This window comes from Dipodomys spectabilis, unplaced genomic scaffold, assembly GCF_019054845.1.
Source record: "Dipodomys spectabilis isolate Male_0828 unplaced genomic scaffold, ASM1905484v1 ptg000096l, whole genome shotgun sequence".
NCBI classification, from domain to species: Eukaryota; Metazoa; Chordata; class Mammalia; order Rodentia; family Heteromyidae; genus Dipodomys; species Dipodomys spectabilis.
Genome location: NW_024870773.1, coordinates 16,432,194 through 16,459,745, shown reverse-complemented (window position 1 = coordinate 16,459,745; position 27,552 = coordinate 16,432,194). Strand labels below are relative to the sequence as shown.

Here is a 27,552-nt window from a genome sequence, read left to right as displayed (position 1 = left end):
ATAATTAAATCTAGGGAACTTTTAGCATTTATATGTGCTTGGATTCTTCTCATCGAATTAATTTTGAAATCTTCAGTAAATTGCTCTCAACAGGAATCACTCCACTGCCCTATAAAACACCAGAACTTACTCTTCTTATCTAGCTGTATTTTGCTTGTTTGCTGGTTTTTACTTCAAGACTGAAAATCAAACGTCCATCTCATGGCATAGCTAGCTAAACACTAAAGAACAAACAATTCTTTGCTGGTCCTGTGGCTTGAATTCAGGGCCTGGGTGCTGTCCCTGAGCTTTTGAGCTCAAGGTTAGCATGCTATCACTTGAGCTCAAGGTTAGCATGCTATCAATTGAGCCACAATTCCCCTTCAGCATTCTGTGTTTGATTGGAGATAAGAGTCTCACAGACTCCTGCCTGGACTGGCTTCCAACTTTGATTCTCAGATCTCAGCCTCCTGAGTAACTAGGATTATAGGTGTGAGCCACTGGCACTCTGCCAAATAAATCTTTTCAATAAAAATATCATGAACTAAAGGGAAACTTCTCCTATATCACAGGACACTTGTGCTGTACACATACATACACACACACCAAACCCACAGCAGATCACTGAATATAATTTCTTTTAGCTGATGTCTTCATTCTAATCAATAAACACATCAAACCCTCTTCATCTATACAGCTTCAAGCCCTAGTTCTATTGGCTTCTGCAAAGAGGCCTAAACACTGCAAATGTAATATATTGTAATACTCCCTCAATTCATTTGCTTTTCCATTCATCTTCATGAAAAGAAGCAAGGCAATGAAATAGCCACAGTTTTTCATCTTCTGCCTACCTGCCAGAGGCTCCAACACAAGTGAAGATTAACTAATGTTTGGAGGAGGCCACTTGAAGTGAAAGATTTGATGTACTCTGAGGCCGACACCTTTCCAAGAAAACACAAAGCCTGGTGACTTTAATCTGCTATCTAGGAGTCTGCATGTGATCACCAGAGGCAACGTTCTGCCTCAGTGATGCCAAGAGGCAAGTCAGCATTTCCCAGCAGTGCAAACTATCCAGAGAATGGAGGTAATTTTGTTCTCAAGTTTACACATTTTGTATCATCCTCAGTTTATAAATGCTCCAAGTCACGTGGCAATTGCACTAAACACTAGTGTCCTACCTGAACTGTTTGTCCTACCTGAACTGTTTAGTTGTTTACTAAGAATATCCCTTTGGGATAAGAGCTAGTGACAAGTTACCAGGGACATGACTTTTTGGGATTTGGGTAGAAGTAATGAGAGTAGGAATGGGAGCCCTCCGATTCTTTGTGCTTAGATGATTGCATGTAGAACCATGAAGCCATACAGCATTCTCTCGGGGCTGCCATGGGTTGGCCAGGCTGTGGGAGGGATGGTGGCTGTTTCTGAAGGGATAAAGACCATAGATGTCTATGTATCATGGTTAGCTCTTCATGACCTCAGCAGCAAATATGCTCCAGCAATCACATCCTATGCACAATAGGCTGTCTTATGGACAGCCTCAAAGTCTTCCATGGTTGTATTCATTTTTATTGCTGCTGTGACAGATTGCCACAAGCTCAGCAAATGTGTTATCAGACAGTTTTATAGCTCAGTGGTCCCACATAAGTCTCACTGCTCTAAGCATCAGGATGCTGGGGGGCTGCCGTCCTTCTGGAGGCTTGAGGGGAGGTCTGCTCCACTGCCCTTTCCAGATTCTAAAGCACTCCTCATTGCTTAGCCAGCAGTTCCTTTCTCCATCTTCAAAGCCAGCCACTTGGCTCCACTTGCACTGTTGCACCTCTGCCCCTAAGGATTCGTGCAATTCATCTGGTCGAGCCGGATTGCTAGGCAATCTTTCCTATCTCAGGGGTCCATACCTTAGTCACATTTGCAAAGTCCTTGTGAGGGCTGCTTTTGGATGCCAGTCTGGCTAAATGAAGAGATAATAATTAAGGAACAATGAATATTAAGGGAATTATTTACTCTCAATGATTGCATTAATTAGTCTCTGTGTCTCAGCAGGCACTGAGCTGGTGGTCTCGCTTCTACAGAAAGGGAAACTTGGGTGGTTCGGCATTTGATTGGGAAGGCTGGTTGGCCCCATGTGTCTGGGAACATTTTCAGAGAAGACTGGCCTGTAGGTCTGCACTGAGTAGGGAAAGTCTACCCCCAGCAGTGGTAGAACTCTGATCAGATAGTACCCCAGATAGAAAAACAGTAACAACAACAAAAGTGGAAGAAGGGTAAAGTTCACTCTTCCTCCCAGAGCCAGGCCGCCTCTTCATCTGCTCTTGGATGCCCAGGTTCTTCTTGCTCTGAACTTCAAACTCATACTGATACACTCCCAGTCTGATTCTAGAGTCTGCAGCCTTGCCTGAGAGTTACAGATTAGGCCTTGGGATGTGGACTTGGCCACCTTGCTCGTTTGCCTGGTTCTCCATCTTGCAAGTGGCTATCATGGGGCTTCGGGGCCTCCACCCTTGTGCAAGGTAATTCCCTCATAAAGATCTTCTTATATTCCTATCACCCTGGCTCTATCTCTCTTGGGGACCTTAACCAAACAGCCTCTCTTTTTCCATGTAAGGGGACATATTCGTAGCATCTAAGGGTAAAGCTAGGATACTTTAGGGAGGCCATTTTCCTCTCTGTCATAATGACATGTGATCTGAAGACCCCCAAATCTTTTATTTATCCATCCATTCTAATGGAGAAATTCCTCCCACTCACCTTAGTGAGCCATCCAGCGATATCATGTACAAAGGCAGAAGCATCTATATTAACTCCAAGTATTTGTTATTTTCCCAGTCATTTATGTGATGAGCTTGCCAAAGTTCTTCCAAAGGTTGATTGCCATGAATGCAACTGTTAGAGTGTAGCTATGCTCTGTGCCTATCTTCTTATTCCTCTTTTAGAACATGTCTAAAATGCTGTGTTTGGAACTACTTGATATTCCATAATTCTCTTATTTGATGGCCAACATTTGTACAAATTGAAAACTGACTGGGAAGGCAGTGAGACATTTACCTATTTAGGAATAATCCCTGAATCCCAAATCAGTTCTTGTTCCTTTCCTCTGGCATGGATAATGGAATTGTCAGTTTCCAGGTTGGCTTCTGTCTTTCCATCAAGGTCTGGTCTAGATCTTTCTAGAAGGTCTGATTTTTTTTTCCCAACAGTCACTGGTAGGATGGTTCCTATCTTCGTCTATCCTTTAAAACCCAGACCCCAATTCTTGCTGCTGGCTGCTGCTAAACTATCTGGCTTCTTGTGTCTGGCTGGATTAAGTATTATGAAATCCACTTACTATGACAACAAGAGGACCAGCACAGCAGATTTAGGCAGTGCAAACAGAAAAAAGAAAAGAAACATTACCCAGGGGTTGGGATATGCACACTATCTTACCTTGCTTTGCAACCATAAGCGATCACATAGGTGGTAACCATTTGAATATTTTCAGTCCAGGCAAACTCATCAGGCAGCACAAAGAAAGGGATTAGAGAAAGGACAAAATGTCTCTAAGTGCAGAGCAAAAAGCCAAATTTATACTTGCAGATGCTATTTCTTGTTGTTTCGGTTCTTTTTGAAGTTTCACCCTTTCTCACACACTACCAGACTGCTCTTAGCTGATAAGAGTGGCTAAATGCAAATAGGTCCAAGTTTAGGTGTATTGTTGAGTTTTTTTTCCCTATCAGAAGTCCATTTCTCCTCTTTAAAAAATGCAAAGACCGGGAGTAGATGAGGACAGGTTCTGGTCTTAGTCTTGCTGTCCTTGGCAGTGACTGAATCACATGACCTCTGTGCATGACCCCCCCCCCCCCAAACAGCAAAATCGCATTTTATATTAGTTAACCCACAAAGATGCTACTGCCATTGCTGTCTCCATGTCACAATTCTCCACTGTAGCGCATTGGCCATCCTGGGACACAACCAATTTGTGAGAGCTACAGAACCGAACAGAGGAGACGCTCATGTGACCAGCTTGACAATCGAGCACAGTTTGACCCAATGTGGAAACTTCCTCTAAGGATCCACTCCACATCCATCACAAAAGCCACTTGGCACAAACCCTGGGGCACAGCTTTTGCTTTCCTCCTGCCTATTCAGAAGGAAGGGATCTCTGCAGAATCTGCTAATGAGAAGGCCCCAGTCATGTGGCCTTTCCGTTCAGGAACTCCCTGTCCCCATTTCAGGCTAGAAACTTGCCACTTTGGCCCTCTGCCTCTAGCTTCCCTTGCCCTGCGAAGTCTGAACTTGGATAAGACTGTGTGAAAAGAGCTGGCCCTGGTGTCATAAGCTCCCGTAGGCAAGAGGAAAATCAGAGTCAGTGTGAGCCTTTCTTTCAGTGCCATTCTTTTGCTTCAGTATGGTGTTAAAGCTCTGATCTTCTTCCTGGTTGACTAAGTCAACAGAATGTTTCCCTCTCAGGTCTTCTCACTCCATAGTTTTGAACTTCGTGAGGATAGTAGTACAGGTATGGATCCTGCTCTTCCAACCAGGTGACATTCTAGAAGCTGAGAGGAAGGCATGAATCTGAACAGAGCCCTAGGAAGGTTGAAACAAGCCATGGTCTGAATATTTGTGCCCTTCCCCCAAATCCATGTCGAAACTCTAACTCCCAAAGAGACAGTATCAGGAGACAGAACCTGGGATGGAGGTAGAGAGTAGAACCATCATCCATTGGATTAGTGGCCCTTTAAGAGAGGCCCCAGAGAGTTGCCCTCTCCTTTCCAAGTTGGTATCCTCTGTCAACCAGGAAGATAGCCCTAAGCAGGGACCCCATCTTCCAGTTCCTTGGTCTTGAACATCCAGCCAGCCTCTAGAACTATAAGAAATACATGCTTGTTGTTTAAGCCACTCTACTTATATATACCATCACATTAAAACAGCCAGCTTCACTGGGCTGAGAGATGGTAAAGCAGGAGGTTAGTAAAGCACTCTCTTTGGTGTATCTGTGAAGGCATTGCCAGAGATGACAGGCAGGCGGGACAACAGCAACTAAACGGGAAAAGACCTCTCCCTTGAATAAGGACAGCATCATCCAAGAGGCCAGGATGGAGGAAAAACAGAAGAGAAAGTCATCTGGTGTGTACAAGCGCCATGCTTCATGAATGTTTATTGCTGCTGTCATTTCCCATTGGATATCAGAGTTCAATTTCATCAGTCTTTCGGTGGGACTACACCCCAGTCACTCTCCAGGGAGGTCCCAAGCCTTCCACATCCTCACTGGTCACCCTGGTTTTGAGGCTTCCAGCTTCCTAGACTGAGCAGCTAGCAGGTTCTCTGGCTCTTCAGCCCACAGAGACCCACCCAGCCTCCAAACACATAGGCCACCATATGTATATTCTATTGGTGCTATCCCTCTAGAGAGCCTTGATGAATAACCACACATTCCAGATGGATGAACACAAAGAAGGCAGGTTCTGAGAGTGAGAAGAAACAAGTCCACCAACAAGGCAGAAGCCTTTATCACATTGCTCATCACCTTCTCCACTGTCTTCCTCCCAGACTCTCCTCTTTTCATACCAAGATGCCAACAGAGTCTACTATTGATTCTTCAGCTCCTTACCTGCCAGAGAAAGAGACTTCAGCCCCCTGAGCCCACGGGTTAGGGAACTCAGGCATTTTCTGGCTTCTAAGAGCACCTGTTCCCATCAGCCTGAGTTCCGAAAGCACATTGGTCGTCTGTCTGGCAGGTGAAACCCAACATCACCATACAGAGATCAAAGTATGGCTTGCTATATTTTCCATAGGACCCAATTGCCCAATCTACATTCTGCTCATATCCAACCTAGCCTACCAGTCCAGCTCCCACACTTACAAAGGCTAGCATGTCTAATATGACAAGATGTGCTTTATAGTCATGGAATTCTGTGAGGCTCTATATTTTGTTTGTTAATTTAACAAAGATACTGAGGCTTGGACTCGTGGCTTCACACATTCTCTTGATTTTGTCCCCTGAAGGTTGGCACTCTCTGCCACTTGAGCCACAGCCCTAGCTGTGGAGTTTTCCTGGTGTGTTGGAAATAAGAATCTCTTGGATTCAATTGCCTGGCCTGGCTTTGAACAACCAAGATATCAACCTCCTGGGGAGCTAGAATTACAGGCATGAGCTATTGATGCCTGGCAGGACTCTGCATTTTAAATAAGTCGGGATTTAAACTGGTAGTATTTAAATTTGGGGAGGATCTCCAGACACCAGTCTCTCATTGAGTCCAAGGAGAAGCCTTTGCTTAAAATTGCCTTTGTAGGACTTAATAATTGAGAGCTAAGTTATTTTTCAGTCTTCCTTTTGACTCTACACCCATTTCTCTAACTTATAATTTCCAAAGTCAACTTAGATTTTTTTTTCCACCACACTTCTCTTTCCAACTTCCCCAGCTGAGCTATCGAAGCTAAGACTCAGAATATGGTTCTACAGAACCATATTACAATTAGGGTATCTTCCTTTCTTTGAGAACACCCAACTCAGGTCACCGTATTTCACAATAAAAATTCTACACCCTCACCAGGCACCGGTGGCTCATGTTTAAAATGCTAGCTATTCAGGAGGCTGAGATTTGAGGATCATGATTCAAAGCTAATCTGGGTAGGAAAGTCCATGAGACTTTTAGCTTCAACTAACCACAAAAAAGTCAGAAGTGGAAGAATGGCACAAGTGGAAAGGTGCCAACCTTGAGTGAAAAAACCAAACAAGAAGACAAAGCCCCAAGTTCAAGTCCAGTACTGGTACATGTGTGTGGGCAACACACACACACACACACACACACACACACACACACACACACACACACACACACACAATTCTGTAATCTCCCTACATTCCCAGAAATCTGTCTTTCAGTCACTGCTGCAAAAGAGCTCTGGAAACATTTAATCTCCAAACCCTTTGTTGAAATAAATAAAAGCACCAGACTCTATTTCCTTAGAAACAAGAGCCCAGTGAAGCAGCATGCTTGAGAGGTCCTGTGGATAAGTTGGGGAAACACCCCTGCTTGTCCCTGGCCTAGAGTTAGAAGGAGGAAGTGAATTTTGCAGGCAAACACAAAAAGTAAGGCTGTACACCCTTTAACTCTGAAGCTTGGTGCTCGGTCTAATGAAGCAAGCAATCGATTTCTTCCTGTCTGACAAATGTTACAGGGAGACTAGCAGCCAGCAGAGCGGGAGGGCAATCTTTTTAGTTTCTGCTTTTTTTTTTTAACTTTTAATTTTATGTTCTCAGGAAGAAACGTATGGATTTCTTTCTCCTAGTTAATCACAGCCGAGCTTCCGTCCTTCTCTCCTGTCCCTTCAATTTTCAGTCACTTGGAGAAGGTGTAGCCATCTCTTTCCTCTAACACACACCTAACGGGGTCACAGTCATTTCAGGATGTGCTGACACGTGACCTGCACTCCATGATGGTGTCTCTGCTGCCACAGATCTGAGAGGCATTTACACAGTGGGAGGCAGAGTCAACTCCAAGCTGCCATTCTTTGTCTGTTGTTACCATAACAGTCTGTTTACCACAGATTGGCTGATTTATAAAGAAAAGACATTCAGGATCTGGGCAAGCATGTACATCCAGCATGGTAGGAGGTAAAAGAAACCAGCCAATCAGCCAGAGAAATTGAGGGTGGGAGCAACCTGCTTTTAGAACTATCTACTCAACAGCTAATCCCTTCCCACACAATGACATTGGTCCAATCAGAAGACTTCACCCTTGCAACCAATCACCACAGGTCCTTCTCCTGGTTCTGTTTTATGGCCAGGCTCCCAGTGGGTATTCCCAAAAACAAACAAGAGCACTCATTACAAAAGTAAATTGTTTTGTTCCCCTGTGGACATAGGAATTTTTGTTCAGCTTTTACAAAGCTCAAAGAACCTGAATTTAATACTCATTCTGTCCTTTTTTTGCATTCCTCCCAAGAAAGCCAGCTAGGTATCTTAATCAAATGGTGTCAATTACAGAGCCAGGTCTCTGGGAGTGTAGAGGAAGAGCTGATAATCTGGATGAAATGTTGATGATGGACTCTTGTTGTATGGTAGAGTTTACACACATGGTCCCATTTAATCCTGACAAGGGCTCTATGCTAGAGGGTCTATCATTTTCCTTTCCTATTGAAGAAACTGAAGTGAAAAAAGGAAGTCACTTATTCAAGATAGCAGCCTTGCAAGTCTGTCTGTCTCAAGCCTCCAATGGTATCCACCATGGACTACTTATTGTGTGTGTGTGTTATATGTGTGTGTGTGTACTAGTACTTGGACTTGAACTCAGAGCTTTGTGTTTTTGCATTTTCATTCAAGTTTGTTGCTTTGCCAATTGAGCCACTTCTAGCTTTTTGGTGGTAAGTTGGAGATGACAGTCTCATAGATTTTTCTGCCCAGGCTGGCTTCAAACCACAACCTTCAGATTTTAGTATCCTGATTACCCAGGATTACAGGCATAAGCCACCAGCAACTGGCCTTCAAGTCAAGTGGAAAGTCTTTGAGAGGAACCAACCTTGCTCACACTTTGATCTTAGACTTCCAGCTTCCAGTGAGAATATGAATTTTTGTTTGGCTAAGCCATCCAATGTGAGTTACTTTATTAGGACAGCCACAGAAAATGAATACAACTTTAGTGAAATACATATAATCTATAATTTGCCTTTTTAACCATTTGAAGCATTCAGTGGCATTAATTACATTCACATTTTATGTATAACCAACAGCACCAATCTCTAGAACTGTACCAACTTCCAGAGCTGAAATTCTGTACCCATTGAACACTCATTTCCTGTTCTACTCTCTTTTTCTCCCTTTGGTCAGTTGTAGGGCTTGAACTCTGGGCTTGGGTGCTGTCCCTGCGCTCTTCAGCTCAAGGCGAACAAACACTCTACCGCTTGAGCCACAGTGCCACTTCCAGTTTTCTATTGTTTTAATGGAGATAAGAGTCTCACAGATTTTCCTGCCCGGGCTGGCTTCTATTGCTTTAATGGAAATAAGAGTCTCACAGACTTTCCTGCCCGGGCTGGCTTTGAACTGCAATCCTCGGATCTCAGCCTCCTGAGTAGCTAGGATTACAGGCATGAGCCACCAGCACCTGGCTTCTACTCTTTTTTTTCTTTTTAATATATTTTTGTGGTGAAGATATTGGGGTTTAAACTCAGGGCCTCATGCTCTTGCTTAGTTTTCCCACTCAAGGCTGGCATGCTATGTCTTGGGCCATACCACTTTAGGACTTTTTATTGGTTGCTTGAAGACAAGAGTCTTCCAGAGTTGTCTGCCTGGGATAGCTTTGAACCTCAATCCTCAGATCTCAGCCTCCTGAGTAGCTAGGATGACAGGCATGAGCTACCAGTGCCCAGTCTATTCTTAACCACTACAACTACCTACTGTCTACCTGTTCTGAGACAGTGTAATCTCTTCTGGAGAGATTTTTCTACCCAGATGAGATAACTCATACAGGGAAAACAGAATGAGTTAAGCAATTAAGTAAGATGCTATACCTGAGAATTTTCATGACAGACTGACTAGTCAAGTGCTTTTTCTAGACTGTTCCAGACCAAAGCTTATAGCCTACTCAGACAACTTGCAGACAAGATAAACAATGGTGATTTGTCTCTCCTTCCAGAAGACTTGGAAGTCTCCAGGCCTCTAATAAAATGAGTAATCGCCTTTCCTTTTGCCATGAGGAAGCTGCAGATGGGAAGAAGCTGGGAAAGACAGGGAATCAATTTTAATATGGCCCTGACACGAGTTTGGAGCAGAGTTTCTTTACTTATCCCCCAAGGCCAACTAGAGAGAAAACCATCATCCAAAAAATGATGGGAACCTTCCAGGACAAAAAAGCAAAATAACTGGCTAGAAAAGAAACTCAAGCTGAGCACCAGTAGCTTACATCTGTAATCCCAGCTACTGAGAAGGTTGGGAGCTGGAAGACTGAGTCTTGAAAACACGTGGGGTGGCAAAGTCTGAGAAACTGCATCTCCTGTTAACCTGTAAAATGTCAGACTGGAGGTATGGCTCAAGTGGTAGAGCGCCAGCTGTGAGGAAGAAAGCCAAGTAGGTATGAGTTACCAACAGAGAGAGACAGAGAGAGAGAGACAGAGAGAGAGAGAGAAAGAGAAAAAGAGAGAGAGAGAGAGACTCAGACTAGAGATCATAAATGAGCTTTATCACTAGAAAGATATGGACTTAAAAGAGAACACATCCAAAAAAGGCCTGTGTTTGCATATGTTCACTATCTGATGGGTCATTTAACTGTGGTGAGAATTTAAAAACCAAGCTTTCCCAAGCCAAAAAAATACCAATAACTCCCTTTGTTGTGCTGGCTGCTCAGTGACATCTTATTCCATGGAGTGGCATGCCATCCTTTCTTTCTCTTTCCTTCTGTTGCTCAGCCTGGAGACACTAGTTAAGCCCGAGCTACAACTAGAAAACGTAGTTTCTTGAGGTTTGACGTAACATCAAAGTGTACCCCTCCAGAAAGGATTGTATGAATGCTAAAGTTCAAATAACATTGCCACTGGACACGTGAGAGCTATGTCTTCAAAGGATGCTGGTGTCTCCAGTGAGTTCTGCAGCTGAGCCTGAAGCTCAGACTCACCAATTTGAAGGGATTATCAAAAGGCAGTGTCAACACAGATCGACACTTGTTAAATGTCACTTCCAGTCTTTTCCTTCCAGCACAAGGCTCAGCGAAATCTCCCCCACCTCATCTTTGGATTTACATGAGGAACTAACTCTTCATCTAGCGAGATTTCAGGGGGCAGTAGTTGCAAACCAGAATGATCTCTGCCAAATTTCACAGTTGTTAAATGAGTTGAGTTCAAATTGCCAATGATGGTCAAATTGATCATTAAGAACACATAGGCTAAATAAATATAAGAGAAATAATACAAAACGCCAAAATTGCAGATTTGTATGAATCTCTTCATCCCTACATTCAAGGTAAAAGATGAAAAAGATGCAGGGGAGGGGACTAAAAGCAATCCAAGAAAGGGAATTCTGTGGATTTATGTCTTCCTATTCAAACATCTTAGGTATTTATTTTCCCTGTGTTCACACCCATTTACTCACCCCAGCATGGCTACAAGAATTCCTTTGATCATGCCTAATGCTGGCCTTCACTTATTTATTTATAACACATGGTGTTTCCACAACTTGATTTACTTTGTAAATCTGCCTGGTCATTGAATCTGAGCTCTGGTTTTCAAACAACCCAAATATGTTTTGGCATCTGATAAAAGAGTGACCAATCCTGAGTAAGTTCACCTCTATGACCACAATAATAACTAAAGATATTTATCCTTCAATTCAGACGTTGAGTGGAGCCAGGCACTGAGCCAAAAGTTGAACATAGATTATCTCAATTAATTCTTTTCTAATGCTTTGCTAAGTACTGGATTAGTATTACTGATGGAGAAATAGTATGGACTGATGGGGAAGTTAACACTGAGAGTAATCAAATGATTTACCATTTTTTTTTTTCAAACAAATCACCAGTACGAATTGGGAGATGTAAGCCTAAACAATACAATTATACTATTTTACCTCTCAAGTATCCCAACTGCAAAAACGTGGGAAAAAAATACTCAATCCATAGAATTGTTGTAAAACTTAAATGAAATTGCGTATGCAACTGATGCCACAGTAGTGAGGGCAAGAAATATTAGGTTAACAGGTGGACAGTCCTGTCACTTGAACTTATTGCAGGCATGCCAAATGACACTTTAATAGAATGCTGGAATACACACACACACACACACACACACAATACTGAAATACTGCTACAGGCTAACGATGTAAGAATCTTCTGCAATAAAATACAAGCGTGATGACAGTAAGATTTGTGTAATGTTAAACACACATGTAGAATTTATGTTACATGCTTATGTGGTGGCCATATAATCTCCAGTCCTCATTTCTGCATTCCTCCTCCTGGAAAACTCCTACACATCCTACCAGCAGCATCCTCCCCTCAACTCAAATGCTTTTTCCTCTGGGAAAGACCCAGGGGAGGAGGGAGGAGGGAGATTCCTCTCTTCTGCAGTACTGCGTCACAGCATTAGATGGTAGCCTTGAGTAGGAACCACATCCAGGGAAACAGATCTTGATACGCATGCCTGACACAGAGCCTGATACATCAAAGGTACATAGTAACAGCTTATTTAATGAAAAAGAAAACCCACACTTTCAATGTGTTGATTTTGAATTCTTAGTAATCTGAGCGTAACAAGGTTGTATGAGACAGGGCTTAATATGTAAGTGCTGCAAGCATTCATAGTGATGTCACTTCACAGGGTGGCTACAGTAAAAGTCAGACGTACAGCAGTGAGCAGAGCCTATAATAAATGTCAAAGTGATTCATTCAGCAGGCCTCCCCACCTCTCCCTGTCTTGTTCCACATTCTTACTCTTGGATCTGAGCCCCATTCTGGTCTACACAAAGCCTAGGAGTCAGAGATTTGCTGGGACTCCAGCACTTGCTGGCTCTGAAGACACAGGAATAGATGCAGGTACAGACCAGCAGCCTGCTCAGCTCACCACCACTTGGCTGAGGCAGATTCTTCTTCTAGTCTGGGTGACGTTTCACAAGCTTTCACCAATAAGGCAACTGGCTTAGAAGAGAAAGATGGAAGCCAACAGAGAGACACTGAACTGTGCCCCATTCCTACCTTTGAGACTATAAGTAATCAACTCACTTGACCATTTGAACAATGGGTATGCCAATCTATCTCCAAGTTTCGATGAGGGTTATAGAAAGACTAGGTTCTAAGCAATACTGTAGAATATAGTACTGAGAAGACATGGCACATAACTGCACCCTTGTTCTTCCCTTTCTGCGAATGCCGGCTTTCCTTCTGAGATAGTCTAACTCATCTCAAGGTCACAAGAGTTTTAATTCCTCTACCTTCTCAGCAACATTTTTTTTTTTGCTAAATAATGGCCATGCTCACAAAGGAGGAGGTTATCTCATCAAAATTTTGAATGAGAATTCCTGATGGTTTGTGATATTGAACATCTCTTCATATAACTGCTGGTCATTTCTACATCTTTGAAGATACATCTCCCTGGGACATTTGTCTATTCTTAAGCTATCGTTATTATTAGTGCTATTCAATGGAAAGAGCATCGCTTGGATATCAGTCTCTCACCAATATACTTTGTGAAAATATTTTCTCCAACTCCATAAGTTGCCTTCAATAACAAACTTAAGTAGAGAAGGAATTTACCCCAACTTGACAAAGTCCTCATATATAACAAGCCCACAGCTAATATCAGACACAGAAATAACCAGAGCAAGAGAGAGGGGTATGGCTGCAGTATGCAGCCCTGAGTTCAAACCCCGTACTACAAAATAAAAGGAAAATCTAGTATATAAAATGAATGTAGCAATAAGTTGAATAAATAGCATTTGGAAAACTGAACATCTACATGCAAAAGAATGAAAACGGAGCGCTAATGTTACACTACTCACACGCACACCCCCCAAAAACCAACAAAATGGCTTAGAGATTTAAATGTAAGTTATAAAGAATACAGGGGTTGCAGGCAAGGCTCAGGAGCATCAGCCAATGAGCGAAAGTGTCAGATGCTGAGTTTGAGTCCAGAATTAGACAACATTTACTGTGCAATATAATTATCAAGCAAAATGTGGGCTCAGTGAATCTCCAGGTAGGGCAAGATGGCATGGTGAAGTAGGGTGTCATGAAGTATTGTCAATGGTGTTATGCATCAGAAGGAAAAGCACACAGATGCTTATTTTATCCTTCTTCAAATACAGCAGGCTGTTGTTTCCTATTCTGCAATAAAAGAAATAGGCATGTTTTGCTTTAAGCCATCCACGATGCTTGAGGTCAAGTCCTCAGCCATCCAAGGTATACACAGCCAAGCGTCCACTAATAAAACAGAGACAGGCCCATAAACACAGCCGGTGTCCTCCCTGTCCGCATGGCTGGAGGCAGATAAAATAATAAGGCCACGCTGTGGCTTTGCAGCAAATGCAATATCTTTGCAAAGTATTGCAATCCATAGTTCAGTGACCCTTGATATAGACATGATTATGGAAGGCCCTTTGGGCATAACGCAACTGGGCCCCCCCCCCATTCAAGCCGGCGAAAGGGATGCCATTAGCATCCTTAACAACAACACAAACACCTAATAAAGACGCAAGGCTTCTCTCTCAACAACAGGGAGCACAATTCTGCATCCTCTGAACCTGCTGACACTATTTGCAACAGCATAGAAAGGTCACTGAAGCCTAAATCCACTCAGTAAGTTTCGTTCATAACCGTGATCATCTCAAAAATCATAGCCTTTATTAAATACCAGCTCTCACCTAATTTCCCAGAAGGTCATCTGCAGGTTGGGGTGGGCTTGGGTGGGCCAGGCACAGCTCTGATTGTGTATCTCATTTGCATCACATCCGCCCCCTGCACCATTCCCTATGAATCACCCTGTACCTCAGTTTAAGCTGGCAACCTGGGGGTGGGTAAGTCCTGATCTCTCGCTTTACTGTCAGTGAGGAAAATGAAGTTAGATGCCGGGACAAATTATTTTTAATCATGAGCTTAATTCTCTATTTAAAGCTACTGATTTCAGACTTGGGCCTCGGCATATGTTTACATGGAGTGGAAGAAATGAGGGGGTGCAGATCAGTATTGACATGGGGTTTGCGAGGTGGGTGAGCCTCCTTGGGAGTAAATCTGAGAATAGGGAAAGTAGCCTCATAATAACACTCCACACCTATGCCAAGCCTTCGCTTATGGGAGGATTTCTCAAGAGCTTAATGTTAAAATACTCAACTCCCACGGAAGTTCTAATTCCCTTTGATTTGACATAAAGTAATTGAGAAAACGTAAACGTAAAGCTCCCTTCTATCCCTTCCCCCCCACCCCCCCCACCCCCCGCCTGCCCTGAGAGTTTCCTCATTCACAAAGAGGAGTCCCACTGTGTCATTCTGGCTTTTCTTTCTCTTTCTTTCTTTCTTTCTTTCTTTCTTTCTTTCTTTCTTTCTTTCTTTCTTTCTTTCTTTCTTTCTTTCTTTCTTTCTTTCTTTCTTTCTTTCTTTCTTTCTTTCTGTGTCTGTCTGTCTGTCTGTCTGTCTGTCAGTCTGTCTCTGTGTTCTGGTACTGGGGCTTAAACTCAGGGCCTCAAGTTCACACTTGGATTCTTTTTTTTTTTTTTTGGATCAGTCATGGGGCTTGAACTCTGTCCATCAGCTCTTCAGCTCAAGGTGAGTGCTCTATCACTTGAACTCTGGTTTTCTGGTAGTTTATTGAAGAGTCTCATGGACTTTCCTGCCTAGGCTGGCTTTGAACCATGATCCTCAAATCTCATCCTCCTGAGCAGCCAGGATTACAGGCATGAGCCCACAAGTGCCTGGCTACACACTTGGATTCTTTACTCAAGGCTGGCACTCTACGACTTTTGCCACACCTCCACTTTGTGCTTTGCTGCTAGTTATTTGAAGGTAAGAGTCCCACAGAATCTTCTTCCCTGGCTGACTTTGAACTGCAGTCCTTAAATCTTAACCTTCTGCTGGCATAAGCCACTAGCACCCAGTGTCTTTGTAGCTATACGAGAGAAGGAGGAGCTGGGATGGTCTAGAAGCCAGATGCATCCCTCTGCATGCCAATACATTTTTATTGCAGTTCAGCTCTGCGCACTCACATATCTAAGGTTGCTTGCACATGACCAAGACTGACTTGAGTAGTCACCAATAGCACATTTACATCCCACAAGCCTAAACTATTTACTGTCTGGGCTATTTCCAGAAAACAAGCTCCTATACGCCATCATGACCCCCACATTCAGAGGAACATGTGAAGCAGACAGGTCACATCTGTCAGCAGTGCAGGACAGACATAAGAGAGTTGAGCTGAGTTAGTTGAGTTTCTGCCTTCTTAATTTTTTCCACTGGAAAAAAGAAATAAGGAAAACGCAACTGGCCCTCGGTTTCTGTATGGAGTGGGATCTGTGTGTGTATGTGTGTGTGTGTGTGTGTACGTGTGTGTGTGTGTGTGTGTGTGTGTGTGTGTATGTGTGTGTGTGCGCATGCATGCCCATGCACACACCAGCCCTTGACTTTAACTTAGGGTCTGGGTGCTGTCATATCTGGGTTGTTTTGGGGTTGTGTTTTTTTTGGTAGTTAATTGGATACAAACATTTCACTGACTCTCCTGCCAGAGCTGGCTTCGAACTGCAGCCCTCAGAACCCAGCCTCCCGAGTAGCTAGGATGCAGGTGTGAGCCACCAATGCCTGGCTGGGGTGAGATCTGTAGGAATCCCTGGCACTGTGCCCTGCCTATCTACCAAGCTGCCCTCAATCAGCACAAAGGAACGTGAAACCACTGGTCCCTGCTCTTCTGTGGCTTTAAGAAAGGGAGACATGTCGATTTTTTTTTTAACGTGGCATCTATTTAAAAAGTAAAATTTCAGTCTGGGAACCAGCACTGCAGAAAAACAGTGACTCAGGCCCACCACAGTATAACCTCTGAATGACCTCTCTGTTGACTGGCAGCAGTTGGGGTTGAAGACTCAGATGAGGCTGGGACCATCTTAGGAAAGCCTTCAATTACCAGAATGAGAAGAAGGGGTAGGGGGAAGTTTGGGGGTTATTTAAAGAAAATGGCACTTTGAGGCCAAGTTTATGGTGGAATTACCTAAGGTCCTGGGTAAAGGGAAGTTTACTAGAAGATGAGCCAGGGTTCCTAATCACCCAGGACAGCTTGTTCCTCGCCGCAGGACATTCATTCAGTGTTGTAGCTGGGCCAAGCCTGAGACTACAGACATTTGGCCAGCCTCACAGAGACAAGGGTGTCGTCAGGAGGCCATTCTGATACAAGATGACAAGTCTGCTACGCTAAGGAGAGTTTTCTCCACTCCGGTCTGGTGAATAACTTCTTTCCATGGAAGGAGAGAACCTGCTTTGCTTGGCTGCAGGTACATTTTAAGCATGACCTCCCAGCTGTAACACTAGGACTGTACAGATTCAAATGGAAGAAGAGAAGCCCATGTCTAGCCAAAGGGGGTGCTATTGAGCCAGATACTTCAAAAGAACAAGAAAGGTTTCCATGGAAGGAGTGTTTGCAGTCGCCTAGTACTTCACTTACTATTTATAATGACCTCTGCAATGAAAGAATTTCTTTCCATCAATTTTGCCAGTGAGACAGCAGATGTTCAATATTCAGCACTCGACTCCAAAGGCGTAAGTGTGGGGCCAGACATGAAAGAAAGTCCGTCTATCCTCTCTCCCTGTAGGACACCCTATCTCCTGTGACTCCTCTCCTCTGCCTTCTTGAGGGCTCTGGCCCTAAGCAAGGATGGCCACCTCCTGGGAACTAAATGAGCAAGCTTCAGACATAACCTATCAACCACCACAAAGGAGCCAGCCGCCTGAAGGAAATTCAGAGGAGAGCCACATGAATAATTAAGGGCCAAAAAGGATTGATCTGTCAGGAAAGATTAGAAGAATTCAATACGTGTAGTTTCGCTAAGCTGAGACAAAGAGGGGACTGGGGGAAAAGCAAGACAGCAAAGCCATTACAGAATAGGTAGGTTTGCTGCTTGACACTGTGCAGGAAACAAAGATGAGAGGAAGATGTGAGAAAGAGGAGGCATGAAGGAATACCTAAAAAGACGAGCTCTCAGGAGAAAGACAATTTTGTCCCAGAATCCAGAGCGAGAAATGCAGTTTACTTTTGCTGTACCTATCACAATGTGAATGGATAAAAGCCCAAATAGTGCTGTTTTGCCTCTTTCCAGTGAGTTGTACTTCCTTACCAAAGTATTAAATGCAAGGTTCTTGCCATGTCTGCTTAGTCTCCAGGCCTCTCATCACATCTGGAATTGAACTGCTTTGTTCAAAATAGACTCAATTCTCAATTACCCCAAGAGCGAGCCAGCTTGGAAATGTGCTTGGATAAATGAGGATTGACTTTTCCAGTTCCTGTACCAGGCACTGGATAAACAAACATTCCATTGTGTGTTCACCTGTTTAAGATCACACAAGTACTTAGCTCATTAGCAATTTTTTTTTAAATCTCAGTACCTATTCTACACTTGTTTCCTGTAATAATTTTATAAGACAAGCCTTGGGCTAACTGCCAACTTATGGTGGTGACCAAGACTGTCCCCATCCTAGAGGATGCATTATTCAATAATAGGAATAACGATTCGAGTGACATGTCACCAATGGAAAAGGTGTAAAACACCATGAAGGAAAAGGATGTGGTGTTTCAGATACTGTAAAGCAAGAGGGCAGCTCCACAGCTCCATCTAAGCAGAAGGAAGGGCTCCCTTCAGGAGAGGACAGTAAGAGGTGAGTCAGGCATGGGGGGGGGGGGGGGGCGGGGAGGGGGAGAGAAACACTGTTACCTAAAAAGACCTGCTTCAGATTCCCTTTACCTGTTGGAAGTTGAACTCTTAGCCCTTGGAATAACCTGTCTGATATGAGTATCTTTGTTTACCTGAGGGCTTTGGCCTCCAACTAGTCTAATAGTATGATTTATGATGGAAACATTGTCCCAAGTAGTATTCATTCTCCAACCTCTGGAAGGGTTTAAGGCTAACTGTGTGAAGAATATGATCTAATATCAAAACAAAACAAAAACACTGTACCAGAAGCTCGGGTGAGCTTCCCTGGGTGCAATACACTGTGCCTATGTTGAGGCCCCTTAAAGATGCTTTTGCTGGGCCCTATGAATTTACTAATAGTCTTCCAGCTTTTTTATCTGTGCTTTTTGACCTAAATTATTCTCTGCTGCAGTCACTTACAATCACCCTCAGTTCCAGGAAAGAGAAATATTCTAGTAAGCATGTTAAACATGAAGGTTAAAGAATCCCCCTCCCCCCAAAAAATACCCAAGCATATTATCTTAAAGGAAACAGCCAAACTGCAGGAAATCACCTATAAGATAACTTATTTCTGCTCTGTCACCATGGTAAAGTGATCATCACGTCTCTGGAACTCCTCCAGAGACAAAGACTAAGCATATGGTCAACCAGGCCATACCTGTGATTTGGAGACTGTTAACTATGCCTACCTTTCTCAAGCCCCTGCTCCCCAATTATCCCTATCTAAACTAAAGTTAAAGTCAAGACTCCGAAAAGTTGTAGATTTACTGAAGTGCTGTCTCCCCATGGCTGCCATGTAATAAATATCCTTTTCATGTTGGATGCTGGTAGCTCATGCCTGTAAACCCAGCTGCTCAGGAGGCCAACATCTGAGGATTATAATTTGAAGCCAGCTGGGGGCAAGATTGTAAGACTCTTATCTCCAACACACTACCAAAAAAACCAAAAGTAGAACTATGGTGCAAATGCTAGAGCACTATAGCCTTAAGCAAAAAGCAGCACAGGGACAGAGCCCAAGCCCTGAGTTCAAACCCAAGGATCAACACGCACACACATGTACATGCATGTACACACACACACACACACACACACACACACACACACACACAAATCTCCTTTCTCTGTCTTTTACCATGTCTCTATTTGCATAAAAGCAGAATGGCTAGACTTCACTTGGGACTCCTGGACTTTGGGCCTGGCATCTAAAAACCTGGTTTCGATTATTGTCACAGATCAGTATCTGGAAAGTCATTGTCTGGAATGCATGGAAGGCCCACATTTGGTGTCTTTCTTGGACTCTGGATTGTGATGATCAGCTATGAAGATAATGGGCAAATGGTTCATAACACCCTGCTTTCAATTCCTTGGTGTCTAGGTATTAATGTCTGGATTTGTATTTCTCATCCTCTCATGTTGTTGCGGATCCATTGCAACAATGAGATGTACAAGATGTTAGCTCCAAAAACGAACTTTACAACTTTGGTGTGGGGCGGGGGTGGGGAAGGCAGGGATGATAAGAGGAAACAAAGGAGGAGGCAACAATGCTTGATAAGAAATGCACTCATTACCTTGCTCATGTAATTGTAACCCCTCTGTGCAGTATTTTCACAATTAAAAAAAAAACTTAAAAAAAAGATTGCAGCGGATTCTCTTTCTCCACAAGGACATCAGATGGCAAATCTGAAGTGCCCAAGAACTGGCCCTGCACAGGGACAGGTGCTTATAACTCCAAATGGATCAAAGACCTCAGAGTCAAGCAGACACTCTGAAAACATTATAGGATGGAATAGAAGAAACCCTAGGTCTCCTTGGCACAGGCCGAAATTTTCTTAATAGAGACCCAGAAACACAACAAATAAAAGAAAGGTTGGACAAATGGGATTGCATGAAATTGCAGAGCTTCTGTATGGCAAAGGACATAGCTAGCAAGATCAATAGAAAGCCCACGGATTGGGAGAAGATCTTCACTAGCCATACAACAGACAAGGGTCTCATATCTAAAAATATACCTGCAATGTAAAAAATTAAATCCCCCAACAACAAATCTTCAAAGAAACAACTGCCCAATAAATAAGTGGGCTAAAGACTTAAAGAGAAACTTCCCTGAAGAGGAAAGAAGGATGGCCACTAGATACATGAAGAAATGCTCAAATCAAAACAACATTGAGATACCACCTCACCCCAGTTAGAATGGCTATAATCAAGAACTCTAATAACAACAGATGCTGGAGGGGATGTGGACAGGAGGGAACCTTACTGCATTGTTGGTGGGAGTGTAATCTTGTTCAACCACTTTGGAAAGCAGTATGGAGGTTCCTCAAAAGACTCCACATAGAGTTCCCCTATGACCCAGCAATCCCACTTTTGGGCATTTACCCAAATGATCACAAACAAGACCACACTAAAGCTGCCAGCACAACTATGTTTATTGCAGCACTATTTACCATAGCTAAGTTATGGAACCGACCCAGATGCCCTTCAGCAGATGAATGGATCAAGAAAATGTGGTATATATACACAATGGAATTCTATGCCTCAATCAGAAAGAATGACATTGCCCCATTTGTTAGGAAATGGAAAGACTTGGAAAAAATTCTATTAAGTGAAATAAGCCAGGCCCAAAGAAACTAGTTATTTGCAATAACTAGTATATGTCTGAGACAAGCAGAAAAGGTCAGATAAGTTGATGTTAGGGGAATGAGCCCCAAGATAAGTATTCAAATGTTTTTTTGTTTTTTTTTCCTTTCATGCAATTGTTTCTATCATATTTATAAGATGATTTCTATGTTGATTTGTATGTCCCTCCCCCACACTATAACCCATACTTTCACTGTATTTGATGTTGGTATAATTTGTGGAGGGAAAGGGAAAAAAAACAAATCATTTAACTAGGGATACAGGTGGACACATTGCAACAATGAGATGTACAAGTCGTTATTGAAAAACGAACTTAACAACTTTGGTGGGGGGTGGAGGGAGGATCGGGTGGGGGGAGGGGAAGAGTATGGGAAGGGATGGGAAGGGGAAACAACGATGAGGCAACAATTCTTGATAAGAAATGTATTCATTATCTTGCCCATGTAATTGTAACTCCTCTGATGGTATTCTCACAATAAAAAAAAAAAAAGAAACAAACTTTCTTAGCTTCTAATAAACCTATATGCCTTGGCCTAACCTAGGTACCAAGAAAATGCAAAATGTTCAAAATGTAGCCATGCTGATAAAAAGTAAACATTTTTTGCTATTTTCAAATGCATTTCCAGTTATTAGCTATTCATAGCATATATTGATTTTGATTTTTGGCTTCTGACACTTCTGTTTACTATAACATTTGTGTTCATTTGTCAATGGAAACAGAATAGGAATTAGCAAAGTTCCTGACTTCGAACCCAAGGATTAATCAGAAATAATGACACAGAGAAGAGACATCCCCTCAGAAAGGGACAGAACCTTGCAAGAAGATTAATCAAGGAAAATGCCCGTAAGTAGGAGATCACTGCCCCCCAAAAGGAACCATAAGAAGAAAGAGCACTTGAAATATCTTAGATGCCCTGGAGACAGTTATTCGATTTAAAAACATGCATGCAAGCCTTTGAAATTTTCACCCCTCATCTCCCTTTTCTCTTCCTTCTCTCTCTTCCTTCTTTCCCTCCTCTTCCCCTCCCTCTCTTCTCTTCTTCCTGAGTGGTTCATGCTTGCTAAACAGATACTCTTACTGCTGAATTATGCCTCTAGCCCTGATTTTACTGGTTATTTTTCAGATAGGGTCTTGCTGACCTCAGACCATGATATTCCCAAACTCAGTCTCCCTAGTAACTAGGATTATAGGCTTGAGCCACCAGAACCAGAGGCAATCTACCTCAATGCACAAACTAGACTTTTTAAAAAATTATTACTATCTTTAAGTAGTTGTACAAAGGAGCTGCCATTTAACAGTTTATGAATACAATGTATCTTGATCAATGTCATTCCTTTCAACATTCTCACCCATCCCTCCCCTACACACCCCTTCCCTCACAATTCTTAATTTTGTAGGACATACCTTGGCTTTCTAGACTGCATTCTTCCCTTCTTTTCATTCATCTACCCCTTGCCCCTCAACCTCATCCCATCCCTGTCCAGTACTTGCTTCCTGATGTTTTATTTTGCTGGTCTTTGATTTTCCCTTCCTAAGATTTCCCTTGAATCTACTGTATTTCAGCTAACACCTTTGTATTCACTTACAAACCACTCACATTATCAACAGGCAGAACCGTGAAACTCCCCTCTGTCCCTCAGCTGGAACATCCTCTCTCCTACCATTCACATGGAGCTACAGGAGGAAAACTAAAGAGATCACATTAAAATGGTCCCTTCCTGGAGGTACAGTTGTGTAGTGGGAACAGTTCGGCTCCATTGAGAGGCATTTAGGAACAAGTAGAGATTGGTGACCTCCAAAAACAGGTTTATCCAATAACATGATTTGCCTTTCTATACTTCCCATCTCACCGATCTCAAGAGAACACCAGGGATCCAATGCTAATGGCACCTATATATCGCAGGCATACTGTACCAACTCTAGTTCAGGGTCTCGATTGTCTCTTCTCAGATCCTGGATGCAATCACTTACCCTCTCCCTGTCTATCCTCTCCCCTGCTCCACTGGATTCATCAAGAGATGTGTTAAAAAGTTGGTGGCCAATCTTTGGCCCCCAAGTATCCAAAATATATCAAGCCCCTGGTCCCTTGCCAAATTGACCACCTTTGATGCAAATCATAAAGAGCGAGATTCGGAGCTCTGAACCTCAGTCTTTCCAACAAAAAAGGACTCATTGAAGTTCTGTTACTAATCCTTCAGCTAACGTTCAATGCAGCCATTTTGGAGGAGACTTTCAAAGTCTATTGATGGCCAAATTGTACTATTGATTGATATCAACTGCAAACTCAAGAGCTGCTCATCCAAATCTCTTTAATTGGCCTCAAATGACACTCTTTTAAATGACTTTGGGAAGAGAAAGGAAAGAAATGCACCAAGGAGAACTCACACAAAGAAAATTACCACCCTGCCTTTGTTCCATTTTCTCTGGCATTGATGTAGATTACCAACTTTTCTTCTTTCTTTTTTTTTCTTTTTCTTTTGGAAAATAGTGAGAATGAGAACAGCAGTTGGGACTTTTCTTGTTCTGTAGCCATAATTAGAAAAATAGACTAAAATTATGCAGGAGCAGATTGAGGGGAAAATACAGCCCTGCTTTCACATGAAATAACTCACTCTTTTTTTAAATTCAAAGCTGTTTCTTGCCCTGCACATGTCTTTCATCTCAGTGTAGTTACTGTACCCCTTTCAAGTTTCAGGTTCAACCATGACTGCATTGTTCGAGAAGGTTCAAGCATAGACAAAAGTATGTTCATGGCCACTGCCTCTGTTTATTAGTTAAGGGGGGTTCTGACACTGTGGTATCTTTTTTGCTTGGACAAGGGAAAGACCACCACCCATAACCCAAGGGTGCTGACATCAGGTTGTGATGGAAGGAAAGACTTGCTTTCCATAAATTATAAAAATGACCTATTCAACAATTCATCCATTGGTCATTCTATATGGACAGCCCCTTTCTACGATACAGCAACTATTCATTTGAAAAAATCGTGGAAATCCATTCAGTAGATGCATGTGTTTTATTGCAAAGACTCAATACCATTTCTCCTTTGACACTTGCGTTTCCTTCCATGTCCTTTTTTGGAAAAGAAGGGTTGGGGCGGTATTTCATATGAGCCTAGATTCAGATACAATTGGAATTTCTCAATGTGCCATCTTTGAACCACAGAAGCATCTGGAGTGTTTCTATTTCTAAGCACACATTTATGGAGTGACTCTGGACCTAGAAAATTCAAATCCCAGAGAGAAAGGTCTTGAAACTTGGATTTTAACACTGCCCCTCCCCCTAACCCAGGTTCTTAGATCTTCTGAGTTCTGAAAATTCTCAATAGTTCAAAGCCTTCAGCCATTAAGGCTTACCTGTGCAGCCATCTGAACTATACCCCCCATCCTATCTCCTGGTGCTGTGCCAAGCACAGCAATCCCATCACTGAAATTCTTGAACTCCTGCAACCATTTGTTAACTTGGCACACCACCATTTTCTCTTAAAATTCCCAATACAGCCTTCTCATCAATAACTTCCTGCTTGAGAATTCCTAGAGTTTGGATATAGACGCTCCACAAGCATTTCTTCAGCTGAGATTTGGGTGATGTTGGTAGGAGGAGTCTGCAGGCGGAGGAGATAAGGGTGGAGGCCGATGCTGGCCTGCAGGTGTATTATCACAAAGAGCCGTGCTAATGGTGTGCTGACAGTGAGGGACACCACAGGTGGGACCCAAGTGAAGTTTTAAAGATGATGTCTATAAAAGAATCCAAAGACTATTAATTAAGTCTTCCAACCCAATGCTAGGAGCTGAAGGGGAGGGAAAAGTTGTCCAAGAGATTCCTGCATTCTGGGAGTTGCAATGTGGGCAATCTAAAGACCTAAAAATAAACAAGAACTGACAAGGACAAATAAGTGAACATCGAGCAACACTCCAGGAGAAAGCCATCTCTATCTCTACAGGCTCAATAGACTTAGAAAAATTCACAAGGTTTTCAAACATAAGAAGGGTCACATTTTATGGGTGACATTAAGAGCTTCAATTTCTAGCAGGTGTCTCGGGTCTATAATCTTAATAAGGAAGATGAGATCTGAGCCAACATGGTTCAAAGTCAGCAAGGGTAGGAAAGTTCATGAGACCCCAAATAACTAACCAAAAGACCTGAAGTGGATCTGGGGCTCAAGTGGCAGAGCACTAGCCTTGAACATAAAAGCTCAGGGACAGCGCTCAGGCCCTGAGTTCAAACCCTGGTTCCAGCACGTCCACACACATGCACACATACAGTTCCAATTTCTAGACCAATTGCTGGTGTGAGAGACCAGACATGAGCCATTTGGGTTTGGTAGAACCATTCTGAATACATTGCACATCTTTCCCCATTCTTTCCAGTATATCACATTCATTATTGTCTATATTATTCTTCCCAAGTGAGTCTGTTTTGGTTGTTATGTGATGCTAGTGTGCCTACCTTGACTTAAGTTCATTCACACAGACTCCTTCCCCCACTTCAAGATGTTACTGTTTCTCCAGTTCATGGCTTACTCTGGTCTGTTTGTTCCTTCCTGTTCCACAAACCCAAGCCAACATGCATCTGTCTTCTAAAAGTCCCTGACATCTTCCAGGAGAAGAGACTGCTACCTCTTTTGTAGGTCTGTGAGCTGTTTAGTTATAAAACCCACTGCTTTTCATTTGGCATTTCACCATTTTGGTGTTATATGTTAGTTTCTCAACCTAGATGGTAAGGTTGCTAAGTATCATTGTCTTCTCACGTTTCCCTGCTGTTGAATTATGATCAGCACCCAATATGATATTCAGGGGTTAAACCTCAACCCAGACTACTACTTACTAAGATGGGCCTGATAGCTTCTTCATGCTTTAGGTTAAAATTAATTTGATATTTGCAAAGTGTAATAATCCATTTTTCTCAGTGACAGTAAAAGGAGGGAGGAGAGTAATCTGAGGAAGAGAATGAAATTTGGGGATCATTCTTGGGATATAAAATTAAAAGGCAGCCATCTGCCTTTGAGATGCAGCAGATGCGTAATTGATATTCACCGCTCACATGCCACTTGAATTTTGCAGACATTTAATGATGTAATTGTTTATACAGTAAGAATCTAAATACCCTTTGGAGAATAACTAACTTTTCCTATACTCCCTGCTAGTAGATAATAGCTAGCGCTTATTCAACTAGAGATTTGAATATAGAATTTAAAGTAAAACAACAAATTGGTATGATGCTGTTGTTAAAGACAGTAATTGGACAATATCTATAAAAATTTGAGAGAATATACTTATAAGCTAGGGGTTTTTCCCCCACAGTACCTTCTAGCTATTTGCACAAAGATACATGCACAGCAATGTTCACTGTGGGATAGTCTGTAATATAAAACACTAAAATTAGCCTAAATATCTATCAGTGAGCGTTGAGTCTGCATGGCAGTAATTCATATAACAGAACCCTCTACAGTCTTTAGAAAGAATGGAAAAAATCCAATAGAAATCTATAAGGCAAGAGGCTACACCTGTATGGAGAATTTCTGGAAGAATACACAAAAAATTAAGAGTCTGGTGTAGGAGGCAAACCTACTTTTATTATGTACTCTTTTTCTTTAAAAAAAATATAGCCATGAAAGTATTTTTATTCGGGGCTGGGAAGGTGGCTCAGTGGTAGAGCGCTTGCCTTGCATGCCTGAGGCCCTGGGTTCAATTCCTCAGCACCACATAAGAAAAAAGCCGGAAGTGGCGCTGTGGCTCAAGTGGTAGAGCGCTAGCCTTGAGCTGAAGAGCTGAGGGACAGTGCCCAGGCCCAGAGTTCAGGCCCCACGACCGGACCCCCCCCCCAAACAAGTATTTTTATTCATATTTAAATTTTTCACTACTTTCCCAAAACTATTTTTTATTTTCAGAGTGGTTAATAATAGTTGAACGAATTTATGCCTGCTATATTGCCCACATATCTAGAGTCATAATTCAAGTTTGAATATTTACTTAAAAGCTGATGCTGTTTATCTTTTTCTTCTTTATTCTCTTGAGCCAGTACTGGAACTTGAACTCAGGGCCTAGGTGCTTTCCCTTAGCTTACCATTTGAGCTATAGCTTCACTTGTGGCTTTTTGGTGGCTAATAGGAGGTAAAGAGTCTCCTGGACATTTCTGCTTAGGCTGGTTTAGAACACTATCTTTGGATCACAGCCTCATGAGTAGCTAGGATTATAGACATGAGCAAAAAGCTGGCATCATTTTCCCTTACATTTTTACCTGGTGGATATCACTGGCATTGCTCAGACTTAAAGCCTCCTCTTGCCCCTGTGCAAAGACCTTGCCGGATGTTGTACCTTGATCAGGTGGTCAGGACAGTGCCAAAAAGCAGTAGTCACAGTTCATTCATCCAGCAACTACCAGTCAGAGCCTACTTGCCTACCAGGCACCATCCTGGGATACAAGATACATGGTTGAAAAAAACACTCATGGACTTCTGTCCACAGAGCACTCACAGACCAGGGGAATGGATCACATTTAAAAGGAATCAGAGCAGTGGTCCTCAGTGCTGGGCCATGGTGAAACTCAGGAGTTCTATGTCTTTGATAATCTTCTAATGTGAGTCTATTTCTAAATTA

General features: G+C 42.6%; 1 long non-coding RNA gene across 1 annotated transcript in view; it reads right to left on the bottom strand.

Annotated features, from left to right (window-relative positions):
• Positions 1-1,825: 1,825 nt before the first annotated feature.
• The window catches only part of LOC122113086, a 40,600-nt gene continuing 14,873 nt past the window's right edge, over positions 1,826-27,552 (bottom strand). Inside the window, exon 3 of the long non-coding RNA XR_006148374.1 lies at positions 1,826-1,927. This is a non-coding gene — a long non-coding RNA (uncharacterized LOC122113086). The remainder of the gene's footprint in view (positions 1,928-27,552) is intronic.